General features: G+C 32.3%; 1 protein-coding gene across 1 annotated transcript in view; it reads right to left on the bottom strand.

Moving 5' to 3' along the window:
- Positions 1-17,468, bottom strand: part of LOC138387448 (uncharacterized) — a 196,000-nt gene that overhangs the window by 136,517 nt on the left and 42,015 nt on the right. The window lies entirely within an intron of this gene.

The following is a 17,468-nucleotide window of genomic DNA, read 5'->3' on the forward strand; positions in this document are numbered from 1 at the left end:
TAAAACAAACGGAAATACAAAATGGCAAAAAATATCTGGGAAATATTTAAAATCCTGAGGAGACAAAAATATTAGATTTTAAAGACGAGACAAAGCTTTCAATGGTACAGTCCAGATATTCTGCTATATTGCCAGCTGGGATGTATAAATCAGTTTCACTTTTCTTAAGAATTAAATTGAAAAGAAATAATAATTAAACTGGTGATATGAATCAATAGCTTTAAAACTCTTCATAGACTTTGATTCAGGAATTTCATTTTCAAGAATTCTAGTCTTTTGAAATAGAGATGTTGATAAAGTCTTATGCAAAAAAAGTTCACTGCTGTAATGAAATACTAGAAACAACCTAAAGTCCATCAATAAGGGAATGCTAAGCAAATTATGATGTACACATACAAAGGAAATTTATATTTGATAATTTTTAATAACATGGAAATATATTTAGGATAGAGTTCCCCTTTCTTGGAGTAAAAACTAGATATCCAGTATGATCTCAATTACCTAAGGAGGAAAGGGTAGAGAAAAGACAAAGAAACATGCTTAAGTCTTAATAGTGGCTCTTTCTAATTTTATGCACTTCCTAGATTTGGCACAGTGAACATGAAGTGGACTTAAAGAAAAGAGAAACACACACACACAAAACAAATGGCCACTGTGCCACTGATCATATGAACACTATTACCAGCTACTAATATTGCAATAACCTTACAATTATAGATCAGTTAGACTTGCATCTGTAACATGAAAGCAGGGTTATGATAAAGGGAAAGAATAGTTTGTAAAGGAGTAACATTCTAAATAAAATTCTCTGGGACTGTTATAAGTTAAAAAAATGAGTGAAAATTATGTGTATGTGACTTTTAAACACTTTGTTAAAATCAAACTAAAAAACTATTTCAAAAATTGAGTCATTCTAGGATTAAGAAATCTTTTGCATAGAAAAGAAAATGTATAAAATACAAAGAACAAAAGGAAGCATAAACAGTCTCAGCATAAGAATTAGTCCTATCTAACTTTTTTATAATCCTAATGGAAACATATAAAGTTCTTCAGTTAGCTAATGAACAGATAGTCAAATGGCAAGGGAGTGAGATAAACAGCAGAATTATCTCTAAGTCTTTGAAGAGTGAGTAAAAATGGTACATATGATTTGACTAAAGTAAGGCATTTAGGAAAAAAATGACAAAAATGTATTTATAGAATGATATGATCATTTCCTATCAATCATTATAAAAAAAGTAAACTTGGATGTAATTTTTTTGTCGATTTCCTCTTTGAAGTCTTCTGTTTAACACTATAACAAAATTCTGAGAATTATTAAGAATATTAAAATCAAAATAAAGAAATATCTTGTTACTTTTAAAAAATGTCAATGTATTTTAGAATACTTGAGAACAGTCCATACCTCAGTTAGGTCCCAAAATAAATAGTTTACAAGTATATACAACATGAAAGCAGGCTAATACAATTAACTCTCAGTACTGTGGCAAGAAAACATAAGGTGGAAATTTATCAAGTGCCACATAATGACTGACAAAATTTAGTTTGTACAAACCATATAATTAAAAGATTAATAAAATGTGCCTCTCTAGTGAGACATTTTTAAGGCACAGCTCCATGCACTTTAGGCTTCCAAACACCCACAAGCCTCCCATCAGTCACCAAGAACCAAGATCTTCCCTGGACCTGTGTTAGAGAAATCCTTTAAGGAATTTAGAAGAATTTCCTTTGGTATTTCTTAATTGAGAAGTAATTTTAAATGTATTTTAATACAGACTATTGAATAACATTTTAATTATGCTAATATATTTGCATAGCTCACTTAACATTAATTAAATTTCTAAGAATCTAATGCATTAAGGTAAAATTGCCTTACTGTACACAAATTTAACAAAGGCAATGCCAATAGTACAAAAAAGTTTTTGATTAGGTACTTGATTACTAAATGTGTACATTTATTGTATATATAGACACCAAGTAGGAAATTATACTTTTTTTCAATTGTCAGAACCAGCTTTCACACATATGAAAATATTTTCATATTAAAAAATGCTGACACTCTTCAGTTAAATATATAATTGTAAATGATGATAAGATGAACATGTTATGCAAACATATTATGCAAAAAATAATACCTAACTTTTTATATAAGTAAATAATACCACAATGAATGATTTATGTGAAGTTCAAGCCAGGGTTCTTCATCCAGAAGTCTTCCTTCCGCTTTGCCTTTATAATGTCAGCGACATCAAAAAGGTGCACACACAGGAAACTACATATTGTAAAAAACTATATACAAACTTTTCATTTATTTACTCACCCACCCATCCATCTATCCATCCAACCATCCATCCAGCCAATACACTTCATAAACACTTCCATTTTGTTCCAATGACTTAATTTACAGACTGAAATAGCCAAAAAAAAAAAAAAGTTCTGACCAAGCTCATATAAGGCCACTATGTTCTGGAATGCTATGTTTAATACACAAAAAAAAATGCATTCTGGCAGGAAGTGTATAAACTAATAACTCAAGCATACTTTTTGCTTAACAGACATTCTTTGACCAAATCTTTTAAAGTCAGGCAGAAATAAATAATGAAATCTATTTAAGGAAAACTTCAAGCTCTGTGTCTGTCCTATATAGCAGTTAGAGATATGTAAAAATATATAGGGAGATAGAGTCAAACTTTATAACATTTTGCTCAATTATTTTTAATGAAGCAATGAAACTTAAGAAAAATGACAGTAGAGAATATTAAGTAGTAAACAAGAAAGAGCCTTTTTTTAAAAAAGCATTTGCAATGCAAATAAATAAAAGCAATATGGAAAGCCAAAATAAATATTCACCTATTAGGGCATGTTAAGCCACCTATGTTCTCAACTTGTTTCTTAATGAGATCACACATACTACAAAAAATCTACAGGAAAACACCTTACACAAACATAAAGTTGGCAGCACTTGGGTGAGATGGGTTTGAATTCTGGCTCTTCTCACTTAGTAGCTAAGGAACATTGAACAATTAAATTTAACTTTTCAGTCCCAGCTTCATTATCTGGAAAATACTGACACTACCTAATCTGTAGAATTTCTATGAGTATCCAAGAAATAACGCCAAGGAAAACCATTCATCAAGAGTTTAAATGACACATAAAAGTAGTACATATTGTAAGGAGAAAGTAGGGGTGGGGAGGAAAACAAAGGAAAAAATGCTGACCCAAATTCTGAGGCAAAAGGTAGAGAGGTGAGAGTTAAGAAAAAAATAGCACTATAAGAATAACATTCATTGCAGAGTTTAAAGTATTCAAAAGTACAGGGTGAAGAGCATCATCCTTGATATAATGTCTTCTGGAATGAACTGTGAATCACAGTGAAGATTTTAATGTCTCTTATTTAAAAATCAATAAACCTGAACCAGATTTACACTAGTGCATTTTGCAGGGCCCAGAAAACAAAAACCAAACAAATTAGAAAGCAGCAATAAAACAACAACTCAGTAAGAGCTTTTACAATATAACTTTATTTTTTTAACTATAAAAATAATGTGGATATTCTCTTCATGCAGCTGCTAATCTCTAGGATATAAGATTCAAGGGGAGAAACCTAAGTTGATAGTATTGCGAATGCATTTGGCTAAATTATAAGCCCTAAAGCATACTGAAATTTTTTGTGGTTTTATTTTTTAGCACACTGAATTTAAAGTTGGAAAAATTAATTCCCCCCCCCACATTGCAATATGCATTTCTAAAAATTATGATCCTTCTACTAATTAAGTAACAAAGTCTTCATACAGCCTACATTTCATGACCACAATGCCCTTATGTGTAAACAGAAATCAGTAACAAAAAAAGATATCCTCACAGGCTTGGGGCAAAAAAACAAAACAAAACAACCCCCCCCCCCAACAAAAAACCACTTAGAAAGAAGTGAGGAGTCACTGAAGAACTCGCAATAGAAATTAGAAAACACTTACAAGAAAACAATAACAAAACCCTATATAACAAAGTTTGTGAAATATACCTAAAGCAGTATTTAGAGGATAATTAATGGCTTTAAATGCTTAAAATTTAAAAGGTAAAAGGCTAAAAATTAATGAGAAAAAATCTAAATAAAAAGTTCAAAAAGCCAGCACAATACATAATGAATAAAGCAAAATAAAAAAGTAGAAAAAAGAAAATAATACAGACAGTTATAAAAATAAACGCAACAGGTAACTGGCATACAATATAAAGTATCAGTAGTATCAAAAGCTGGTTCTTCAAAAAGATGAATAAAATCACTAATCTTATTACAGGGTTAATCAAGGACAAGAAAAGCATATATAAAAAAATGTTAGATATGAAAAATGAAAGTTAAAACAAATACTACACATAGTAAAAAGATAAGAGAATATTAGGAAGAACTTTATGCCAAATAAATGTGAAAACACAGATGAATTCCCAGAAAAATACAATATATTATCTAAAGAATAAACCAAGACCCTAAATAGTCCTTGAACAACTAAAGGAATTAAACCAAAAGTTTATTTTTTCTCAAAAAACAGACCTGACAGATTACAGGTGAATTTCACTGTGCATTCAAAAAAAATAATTCTAATCTTACACAAACACTTTCAGAGAACAGAAAAACAGGGTAAATGCCCCAGATCATTTTATAAAAAAGGATAGTTACAGGCCAATAAAACTTCCTAAACAGAGATGCAAACTAAACATTTTTATACCTAATCTAGCAATGTATGAAAACGATACAACATGACTAAGTTGGTTTTGGTTTAATTTAGAAAATTGCATAAATATAATTCACTGCATTAACAGATTAAAAGAGAAAAAACAGGTTGGAAGTGACTGTGGCCTCCCACGGCTACTGGGTGCAGCTGCCCCCACAAAAAAAAAAGTTAAAAAGATTTTAAAAAAAGAAAAGAAATATAATCACCTCAATAAATGAATTTAATATAATCCAATATTTTTGCACGATATAAACTTTTATACTAGGAATAGAAAATAACTTTTAAAATCTAATAAAAGACATCCATAAGAAAAAAAGTCATCCTTAAAGGTAACACTTGGAAAGCATTCTTTTTATGATAACAGTGTGAGAGAATGTCCATTATCAGCACTGGAGTTTGTAGTCCACAAAGAAAGCAAAAAGAAGAAATAAAACGTATAAGGTTTGGAAAAGAATGAACAAAAGCATTATTACTCACTGAGAATGATCATCTATTTCAAAATACCCCTAGAATTCACAAATAAGTTACTGGAATTAAAAAGTGTTTAGAAAGCTTTATAAACTAATATATAAAAGACAAATGTACAAAAGACAACTACATTTCTGTACACAAATGAGGTAGAAAATGCATTTTAAAGTACTAAGACTATATGTAGGAAAGACACATGGAAAATTTCAAAACTTTGAGAGACATTAAAGAAGAGTAAAATATAAGGAAAGGTACTCCATAGTCTTCAGCATAAAACTAATTATAAACACCTAAATGTGAAAGATAAAACTTTAAAACTTAACCTCCCCCCCAAAAAAAATTACAGGCAAATTTCTTAAACATGACACAAAAAGAAGAAACCATAAGATAATTTCTACTAAGCTAAAATTAAGAACTTCTATTCATCAAAGATAACAAAAACACAAATAATAAATTGGGAGAAGATGTTTACAATACACATAAGCAACAGAGTATCAGTATCCAGATATATAAAGAATTCCTAAGAATCCAAAGTAGAATCAAAATGTATAAACATATATTTAACCTCATTAGTGACTTGGGAAATGCATATTAAAGCTATAAAATGCTATTTTGCACCTACCACATGGCAAAATTTAAATTAAAAAAAATGGGGGGAGGTACAATAGCAAGAGACAGAGAAACAGCAGAACAATGGAAACTCTCATACCCAGGTGGTGAGAATATAAATTGATACAATCATTTGGAAAACAGACTGAATTTATCTCATAAAGTTAAACGTACAGACTGTGATCCTGCAATTCTACCTAAACATACCATTTCTCAAACCATCCACTGTCAACAACAACCTGTCGTATTTTTTTTTATTTCCAAGCTTTTACTGATCAATATTTATATAAAATATAACAAAAATGAATTAATAAATTGTAAAATTACTAAATTCCAAAAATGATCATGTGCTTGGATATTGCACCAATGTCAAATTGCCATGAAAATTTATAAACAGTCTCAGTTATAGTACTTATTTTGTTACAGACCCGTGAAAGTTTACAGATTAGCACTGGTCTGTGGAGGATGTTTTTAAAAGCACTGTGCTGGAGCAGTACTGTCCAAAGAACTTACTGTGACAATAGAAATGTTCTATATTTCTGCTGCCCACTATTCCCACTATCATACGTGGGCTATTAAGCACAAATAAAAAAGAAGAAAAAGAACTAACTTTTAAAATTTCATTTAAATCAAATAAAATTTAAATGTAATTAGCAATACATGGCTAGTGGCTACTGTATTGAATAGTGCAGCCTCAGAGAAATTCTTGCACGTGTGCACCAAGAGACATTTATACATGATGAAAGAAGATCATTAGAACAGTATTCCTAACAGGAAAAAAAAGAAAAAGAAAAACCTTGAAATAACTCAAATGCCTATCGTTAGTGGAATGAATAAATGAATCATAATATCGTAAAAGCGTAGAATGCTTCATATCAATGAACATGAACAAACTATAGCTATATACATTAACATATATATGAATCTCAAAAAACATACTACTGGATAAATAAATCAGACAATACATAAAGTGTGAATCTCTTTATAAAATTTGACAGCCAGGCAAAACTGAATATATTGTTATAGAAAATAGGTTATACAACTATTTTTTAAAAATCAAGTGATCATTAAACACAAAATTCCTATGAGTAGTTACCTCTAAGAGGAGTTGGGCAGATGGGATACAAAAACAACACAGGATAATATTAAGTGGTATTGTAAGTTCATAGGTATCATTTTATTATTGAGCTTCAAAATTTACCATGTTATACTTTTTATTTTACATTAAATATTATATAATAAAAATGTTTAATGTAAACGCTAAAGTAGCTTTTAAAAACAGTGGTAGTAAGACACAATTGTTTTGAGAGAAAGGGACATCATGTAATAAAAATTGCATAATTTTCTCAAAAACATATGACAATTATAAACATATATGCACCTAATAATAGAGCCCCAAAATACATGAACCAAAAACTGACAGAATTGAAGAAGAAATAGATAGTTCAACAGTAACAGTTGGAGACTTCAATGCCCCACTTTCAATAATGCACAGAAATAATTAGACAGAAAATGAGCAAGGAAATAGAAGACCTGAACAACACTGCAAACTGACTAGACCTGACAGACATCTATTGAAGACTCCAACCCAAATAGCAGAATATACCTTCTTCTAAAGTGAATATGGAACATTTTCCAGGACAGACCATAGGTGTGGTCACAAAACAAGTCTCGATAAATTTTAAAAAGACTTAAAGTTGGTTATCTGACCACAGTGAAATAAAATTAGAATTTAATAGAAGAAGAAAAATTGGGAAATTCATAAATAGGTAGAATTTTTTTTTTTTTGCTTTAACTTCAAAAATTTTAATAAATAATACATCTAACAGTAAAAGTAAAAAAAATACATTTCAAAGCCAGAAAGCAATTGCAGAAAACCTATTAGATACATCTAGTAATAAATAGGTAGAATTTTAAATAACACACTCCTCATAATCAATGAGTCAGAGAAGAAATCACAAGAAAAATTAGAAGTACCTTGAGATGAATGAAAATGAAAACACAAAATATAAAAACTTATGGTATGTGGCAAAAACAGTGCTAAGAGAGAAATTTATAGCTGTAAATGCCTACACTGAAAAAAGATGACCTCAAATCAATAACAATCTTCTACCTTAAGAAAAAGAAGGTACAAACTAAACCCAAAATAAGAAGAAAAAAATAAATATTAGAGATGACAAAATTGAGATTAGGACAAAAGAGAAAAATGAACAAAACCAAAAGTTTGTTCTTTGAAATAATCAACATTGACAAACCTTTAGCTAGACTGACAAAAAAAGAAAGAGAAGGGACTAAAATTTCTAAAATCAGGAATGAAAGTAGACAAGTTACCATTGACCTTATAGAAATAAAAAGCCTAGCACTAGATGCTCACTGAATTCTACCAAACAATCAAGAAAAAACTCATACCAATCCTTCTCACACTCTTCAGAAAAAGAGAGGAAGAAAGAACACTCTCTTACTCATTCTATTATATGAGACCAGTATATCCTTATGCCAAAGCAGACAAATCACAAGAAAACTACAAACTAATATCTCTAAATTAGATATTATAAATATAATTTATAATATCTCTTATAAATATAAATTCAATAATCTTCAATAAAATACTACAAAATTGAGTTAATAAATATATTAAAGAATTCTACATGATAGCCAGGTGGGATTTATCCAAGGAATATAAAGTTAGTTCAATGTATGAAAATCAATAAATACAGTAGTATACCATATTATACAATAATACAGTAATAGAACAATGGGAAAAGAAAAACCATATGATCATCTCAATAAATGCAGAAAAAGCATATGACAAAATACAAAACCCTTTTGTGACAAAAAGAAATAATAAAACACTCAAAAACTAAGAATATAAGAAAATTTCCTCAACCTGAAGAAACATCTATGAAAAACCCACATCATGTTTAATGTTGAGACAGTGAAAGCTTTCCACCTAAGATGAGAAAAAAGAGAAGGACTTTGTATCTCTTCTATTTATCATGGTACTAGACATTTTAGTCAGGGCAGCTAAGTAAAATTAAAAAAAAAAAAGAAAACAAATGAAAGGCATCTAGATTAGAAAAGAAGTAAAACTATTTCTATTTGCTAATGATAAGATCTTATCTATAAAAACTCCTGAAGAATCCATCAAAATAGGTAGGAAAAAAAAAAAAGAATCCACTAAAATATTTTAGAGCTATTAAGTTCAGCAAAGTGGCAGAATACAAGATCAAAACAAACAAAACAAAACAAACAAAAATCAAAGTTGGAGGATTCATTTCCTAATTTCAAAACTCACTACAAACAACTACAGTAATCAAGACAGTGTGGTCCTGACATGAAGAAAGACACATAGACCAATGGAATAGAATTGACATACTGAAATATACCCCTATATCTTTGATTCATAGTTTTTTTGACAAGAACACCAAGGTTATTCAATGGGGAAAAGAGCAGTCTCTTCAACAAATACCACTAAATAAACTCAATATGCAAAAGAATGAATTTGGATTCCTATCTTGCACTATATACAAACATTAACTTAAAATGGATCAAAGACATAAATACAAAACCTAAAATATAACTCCTAGAAGCAAACAGAAGTATAAATCTTCACAACCTTGGATTAGGCAATGATTTCTTAACACCAAAAGTTAAAATAACAAAAAAAATTCGACAAAAATTAGACAAACAAAATTAGATAAAAATTTTTGTGTATCAAAGAACATTATCAAGAAAAGACAGCATACAATGAGATAAAATATTGCAATCTTATCTGATAAAGGTCTAGTAACCAAAAATATATAAAAATTTTTACAACTCAACAATAAAAAAATAAAAAGACAAATAACCCAATGAAAACATGAGAAAAGATTTGAATAAACATTTCTCTAAAGATGGTATGCAAGTGGCTAATAAGCATATGAAAATATTTGGAACATCATTAGCCACTAGGGAAAGCAAATCAAAACCAAATGAGATACTGCTTCACACTATGATGGCTATGATAAAAAAACAAAACAACAAATGTTGACAATGAATGATGTGGACAAACTGGAACCTTCATATACTACTTGTGGAAAAGTAAAATAGTGCAGACAATTTGAAAAACAGTCTGGCAATTCTCAAATAAATGTTAAACACAGAGTTACCATGTGACCCAGCAATTCCAATCCTAGGATATATACCCAAGAGTAATGAAAATATGTTAATGCAAAAACCTGTGCATGAATGTTTACAGCAGCAGTATCCACAATAACTAAAAAGTAAAAGCAACCCAAATGTCCACAGAATACTGATGAATTGATAAACAAACAAAATGTGGCATATTCTTATTTATTTTTGGCATATTCTTATATAAAAAATTATTCAGCCATAAAAGGGATTGAAGTAACTGATGCACACTACCACATCAATGAAACATTATGCTAAGTGAAAGATGCCAGATACAAAAGGCCACATACCATATGATTCCACTTATATGAAATGTCCAGAATAAGCAAATCTATAGTCAGAAAGTACATTACAAGTTGCCAAGGGATGGGAAGAGTAGGGGAGAACTTGGAAGTTACTGCTAACAGGTACGGAGTTTCTTCTTAGGGTGATGAAAATATTCTAGAATTAAATGAGGTCATGGTTCCACAACATTGTGAATATACGGGAAAACACTGAATTGTTTACTCTAACCTGGTGTAAATTGTGACTTACATTATTATGTTAATTTTATCTCAATTAAAAAAATAAAATAGCAATCCCCTAAAAAAAAAAGTACTACAGTACTAGGTATATAGTAATTACTCAACAAATTTCGTTTCTTTTTCCTCATTGCTTTCTCATTCAAAAGATATCACATAGTCCTCACTAGGCTAGAAATACAGCTGGAGTGTAAAACCATAGCACCATGATTATTCTACGGGTAGCTCCCACTCACAGATTTCCATGAATTTCTAGTGCTATCAAATTCCTCCCTTGGTTTAAAGGCAAAGTGAAGAATGGATGACTCACAAAGTTCACTTGTCACAAGTCTAACTTCTAAAGCACTAAGGTGCTGTTAAATTTCTGGGTACAAATCCCTGGAGCTGCTGAGAACCAGTTAACACCAGTCTAGTCGAGCTACACTTCAGTCCATCTATTACATATGATGTTACCAGAAACTTTTCGCAACCACAGTAAAATGCTTCTTTCTTACCATTTCCCACAATATGGTCAATTTCACTGCTGCTGCTGGCACCACCTCTCAGACACTAACATCACCATTGACATCTTGTTCCTTTGCTCCTCCCGCCTCCCCCTTTGAGCACTGGCAGTGCTTTCTTAGAGGAGGCAAGACCTTATGTCAGATAAGTAACTTCAGCATCCCAGACTGGGACAGGGTAATTTTTTCAGAGAGGGTTTTCTCAGACCCACCCTAGGGGTTCCCTTTTCTCAAAGGAGTGAAGTTGTAACTTCAGGCTCTCTGTGGGACTTTTCAATTACAGAGAGTTCCCCCTGAGTAGATTTAGTCCCCCGTTTTTCACTCCTATTCCCTTCTCTTTTAGAGGTTTTCTTATCATTTGTCTTTTTCTGAACAAGTCAGGTCACTTTGACACTCCTTTTGAATATGTTTACTGTTCCCTAGAAAGCCTTATCCCTCGCTGCCCTCCAACCCAAAACCAGCAAACTACTCTTCATTCTTCAAATTAGAATCTTCCTTGAAGAAGACTTTCCTAATGTCCCCAGATAGGTTTGGGGCTCCTCCTTTCAGTTCTTATATTCTTTAAAACTCTCCACTAATGTATTTGCTAGGTTGTATTATAATTTTTGGTTTTCAACTTTGGCATATGCATATCCTCACTAAATTATAAATTCTTCAAGGGCAGAGGTTGTATCTTACTCATCTTTGTAATTCCAGCACCTAATAAACAGTAAGCATTCAATAAATCACTTCTTAAAATAAACTAGTGAAAGAAAAAAATAAGACCTATTAGGAGCCTTAATATATGTTAATATTTCTTGAGTCCTACTGAGACCTTATAAACTAGGAATTGTGTCAACAGCTTTGGATGCACTACCTCTCTGAATCTGCCTAAAAACTGTAAGAAGTTGGTAGTTAACAACCCCTTATTTTGAATGGGTTAAATGATGCTTTATAGAGACTAAATATGACAGGATTTGAACTCAAATTCTAATCTCCAATGCTCAGGCTGATCCCCAAATTAGATTTGAAAGGGATGGAATAAAATTGATATTAAGAAGATTGTTTCAAGAGAGTACATTTAAAAATTTAGGTTGGGAATTATCTATAGTCTCCTACTAGAAGCTTCTTTGGGAGGCTTTCTAAAATAAACAACCCTATGCATGACATCTCACAAACAATGGTTTCTCTAGTCTTGCTGCTTTTATACCTTATAGCTCTTTATAGGTGGTTCCCTTAGTCTGCAAAGCCCTTATCATCTTATCCTTCTGCACCTTAATGTGTTGCTAAGGCATTACTTTGGACTTGAGGCCATTCTGCCAGAGATACTCTCATCATAAGAGGCTGCTTGCTGTTCCTTATAATTACTTCCCTAATACACATTTCAAGACATTATACTTATTTATGTACATGTCTGTCTCCCCTATTCACTCTACATTTCTTCAATGTTTCTTTGAAAGTCTTTTTTCACTCATCTTTGTACCCATAGTGTCTGTGTAGCACAAAGCCATACATATATCAAGAAATTTGGCAAAAAAATTGGCTAACAACTTCTATGTCTCCCAGTTTGGCCTTCTGGTTGCAAAGTCCTTACCTTAATTCAGTTCTCTATGACTTTTTGAAAAGCCTAAGGTCTTAATGACTACAATAGACCTTGGACATGAACCTATGACGGTTTGGGCTAGACTTGAAGGTACAAATAAAAATAAAGTAAGGGGCTGGGCATGGTGGCTCACACCTGTAATTTTAGCACTCTGGGATGCTGCAGTGGGAGAATTGCTTGAAGTCAGGAGTTCGAGACCACCCTGAGAAAGAGCAAGACCCCATCTTTACAAAAAACAGAAAACTTAGCTGGGTGTGGTGGCATGCACCTGTAGTTCCAGCTACTTAGGAGGCTGAGGCAGGAGAATAGCTTAAGCCCAGGAGTTTGAAGGTGCAGTGAGCTATTATGACACCATTGCACTATAGCCAGGGTGACAAAGTGAAACTGTCTCAAAAAAATCCCACAAAATGAGAAAACAAAACAAAACCAAGTAAGGACTTCATAATCCTGGGAGTAAATAGGCACTAAACGTAAAAAGGTAACCATCTTATACGGTCATAAATGTTAAATGAATGCACCATTAACTAAGAAGGGGAAAATTAATTCTGCCTGAAAAGGGCCAGAATGATTTGATAAGAAGTGATATCTGATTTGCAACTTGCGCTAAAATTATGTTGGGGGAGGGGAGTGACTAAGGCAAGAGGCATTGTACAGAAGACAGCACCTACGTACATGCAAGGAGACCTGAAGGAGCACAACACAAACTTGAAGAGGAGGCAGTTCGGTGAGTTGTAACAAAAGATATAAGGGGGAAAGTAATGGGAGATGAAGTTGGAGGTCTAAGCTGAAGAAAGATAATAAAGGGCTGGAATGCCAGACTGAAACTAGGATTTTTTTTTATTTTTTATTTATTTATTTTTTTTGAGACAGAGTCTTACTCTGTTGCCTGGGCTAGAGTGAGTGCCATGGCGTCAGCCTAGCTCACAGCAACCTCAAACTCCGGGGCTCAAGCGATCCTACTGCCTCAGCCTCCCTGAGGAGCTGGGACTACAGGCATGCGCCACCATGCCCGGCTAATTTTTTCTATATTTATATTTTAGTTGGCCAGATAATTTCTTTCTATTTTTTTAGTAGAGTTGGGGTCTTGCTCTTGCTCAGGCTGGTCTCGAACTCCTGACCTCGAGCGATCCACCCGCCTCGGCCTCCCAGAGTGCTAGGATTACAGGCGTGAGCCACCGCGCCTGGCCTGAAACTAGGATTTTATACAAACCAAGATAAAGGGACAACCCTGAAGATTTTTAATCAGGTTAATGACATACCTAGATTTATTAATATATTTGGTAACAACTAACTCAGGAAAAGATAGAATATTAACTAGAGTAGAGAATGTCAGAGGCAGATTCATTAGCTAAGTAGACTACTTACAACCATTCTCTAGCCAAGGAATGAACTAAGGCAGCAGCAATATGCATAACACGAAGATAGAACCGAACAGACTCAGGGGTTAGGAAGAAGAAAAACATTATAGGATCTGGTGATGGGCTTACTGTGGAGAAAAAGGAGTGGCAGAGAACTTGTGACATTTCTAACTTGGGGAATTGGGGTGAACAGGGATGACAACATCCAAGAAAGTAGATATAAGTGAGAGGTTGTGGAAGATGATAGTGAGTTTAATTATGTAACAACTGAGTTTGAAGGAACTTTGGGACTTACTGCTAACTACTTACTCTATAACTTAATCACATACTATTGAATTATTTTGGTGTGTTTATGTGGATTTCTCAACCAATGATAAAATCTTTGAAGATTTTTAAAGCATACAGAAAGCCTTCATTTAAATAATAACAACAAACTCTAAATGAGCTGATTTATGTTGACTATGATTGTACACATAAATTAAGACCCAATTTTATTATCCATTCTAGGATTAAGTGCAGAAGTCTTCAGAATTTCTAGACTACTATATACAACAAATTCTAACATGCTTAATAGCATAAAAGCAACAGACAAAGAATAGAAATGACATTTCCTCCTTACACTTACTAGTAGCTAAATATTTGTCCTATCTGCATTTTATCCTAGAACAAATAGTCTCCAGTCTACTTGACAAAGTGACCCAATCCAAGTTCAGTTTTTTATTTACCATTCATAAGCACTATGGTGTCAGACATTGGCTCTGCCACATTCTGTATAACCTAAAGCAAGTTACTAAACTGGATCCTTAATTCAAATCTGTAGGAAAGGATAACAAGGCCTATCTCACAGATAAAGATTGAATGTCATATATACAAGTGTTTATAATTATAACTACGTGTGGCATATTATAAGCAGCCAAATTAGTATCTTTCCTTCATTTGTTCTTCATAAGAGAGAAGAAGAAACTATACATATTTTTTTAAAAATTGTTTTAATATGAACACTTTGGATATTTTAAAGTAATTTTCAGTTAGTAAAGCATAGTGGTTAAGAAGTCAAGTATTGAAATTAAACCTAATTTAAAATTTACTAGTCATGTAACCTTGGTTGAGTTAGTTCACTTAAATATGTTTTCTTCTCTACAAAATGGGAATAAAAATTGTAATGAATTTGAAAGTCACTGTGTGGATTGAATGACATAATGCATATAAAGTATGTATATGTTATATGCCAGTTAGTGTGCTAATCAAAAAGTTAGCTGGTATTATAACCATTATATTCTATTTTGTCAAATATTAAAGTATAATGCACCTCTTATTGGACAGATAAAATAGTATATTTGTATGTGTGTTTGTATCTGTGTGTGGACACAGAGGAACACATGAGAAAGGCAAAGGGAACCAAGAAGTTGAATTCAACAGTCACCAAAACAATACTATGAAAGTAGTATCATCTTGTAGGAAAACATAAATGAATTTCTAGTCAGAAATAAGAGATAGTGGGAAAATCACCAACTAAATTTTAGTCTTTGTAGAATAACTATCTGTTATTCTAAATAACTAAGCTGTTATTTTTACATAAATTTGCATGATCATAGGAGACCTGAAGATTTTTTATAAGGCATTTTCTTGCATTTTCCAAAAATAAAGATCTTAGGAATAACAGATTTTACATAACAATATTCACTGAACTAATTTTAATTTGTTGTTAAGAAATACACAAATGAACATTAATAGGTGTTTTTATTGTGCCAATGAATAATATAACAATAGCAAGTATTTTTCCCACACAGAAATTGTATTTCTGACTTACCCACTGATCACTGTGTAATTATTCATTTCCTCTTAGCAATAAATATCATTCACTGAGCCATCGACATTACTTTGCCTGGTTTCCCTTGACCCAACAACATGCTTAATCAGAAAACTGACTAAATTATAAGCATAATTCTTAACTAGGAAATTGTTTTTTCTGTGTTTAAAAAAAAAAAGTCATAAGAGTACTGGACTGTTAACCTGCCTCTCAGTGTCATGGTGCAACAATGTTTATTCTTAACATTAAATAGTTCAGCCCCATGGGCATACTAGCTCATTAATCCAGATCCAATAATTTCAAATGAGATAATGGCATATCCCCATTAGTCTAAAGTTCAACCCTGAATTTATCTGTGAAGTAAACCAGCAAAAATAAATTAAGACCACAATAAGATTTGGAAGGAAATGTTTGATCAAATTTTACATACTATTTTCAAGTAGTTTTTAAACTCTTTTAGCATCATTAATTTACATTCCATCACTTAATATGTGTACTACAACTAAATTTTATGCATTCAGATATATAGTTGATTCTTCTTAGAGACGGTTAATATTACTATGTACATCTGAGGTAAAGCTGCATATATTTTAAAATAATTCTGTTAAGTCATGCTTTTCCAAAATCCACATAGGGCCAGGTACAGTGGCTCCGTAATCCTAGCACTTTGGGAGGCTGAGGCGAGAGGATAACTTGAGCCCAGGAGTTCGAGACCAACCACTGCACTCTACCATGGGTGACAGAGCAAGATCCTGTCTTCAAAAAAAAAAAAAAAAATCCACACAGGATCAAATCTCAATTATTCTTAGCAGTATTTTCAGGTAGCTATCATTGGAAATCTCAGTCTGCGTGCAAATATATTTTTAGAACAAATAAATATATTTTACAAAAAACTGGAAATAAGTTAAATTTACTTATTTTGCACATCATATGTACCAACAAATCTAAGATCCAAAATATTTCTCATGACTTATTTCTTTTAATTAAAATAATGATCATCCCAGCACAAAGAGCTGTGCTTCTTTACGATCCTGGTTCTCAGTAACATCTATGGCACCTAGTTGATATTGTGTAGATAGTCAACAAATTGTTAGGTAACCATTCTTATGGTAAGTCAAGTATCACTGAACTGGGAATTAGAAAACCTGTTCCTAGGCCAAAGCAGAACTGGTATAATCCATAAAACTTTAGAGCATTTATTCTCAAACTTTAGTAGTGAATGGAGAATCATGAGGGAATGCTTGTTAAAATCTAGGTTCCTGAGTCCAGATAACTAAAAATTCTAATAAAGTGGATTTGGGGTATAGGCCAGTAGGCTGCACTTTAATGGGCAACTCAGATGATTCTGATGCAAGTAGCCCAGGCAGTTATTTTTTTTCGGAGGGTTCGCAAATTCCCTGAAATATATACATAAGCCTGTAAATAATTTTTCACACAGACACCATACCTTCAAAATACAATGACTTCATCAGATTTTCAAAGGGAACCAAGACCCAAAAAAGGGCACAGGCCACATTGCCTTAGGAGGTACTAAATCCCAGGTTAAAATAACTCCAACCGGATACCAGATTCCTTTTATTTGTAAAATTTCTTTTAGCACTACTACTTTGGTCTCGTTTCCTTTCTTCAGCTGTATAGGCAGTCACCTTGAAGTGCTTATAAAATTAACAAATGTTAGCAAGGAAACTTTATTAATAACAGTTTTCTAAGATTTGAGAACTGT

Source organism: Eulemur rufifrons, chromosome 1 (assembly GCF_041146395.1).
Source record: "Eulemur rufifrons isolate Redbay chromosome 1, OSU_ERuf_1, whole genome shotgun sequence".
Taxonomy (NCBI): Eukaryota; Metazoa; Chordata; class Mammalia; order Primates; family Lemuridae; genus Eulemur; species Eulemur rufifrons.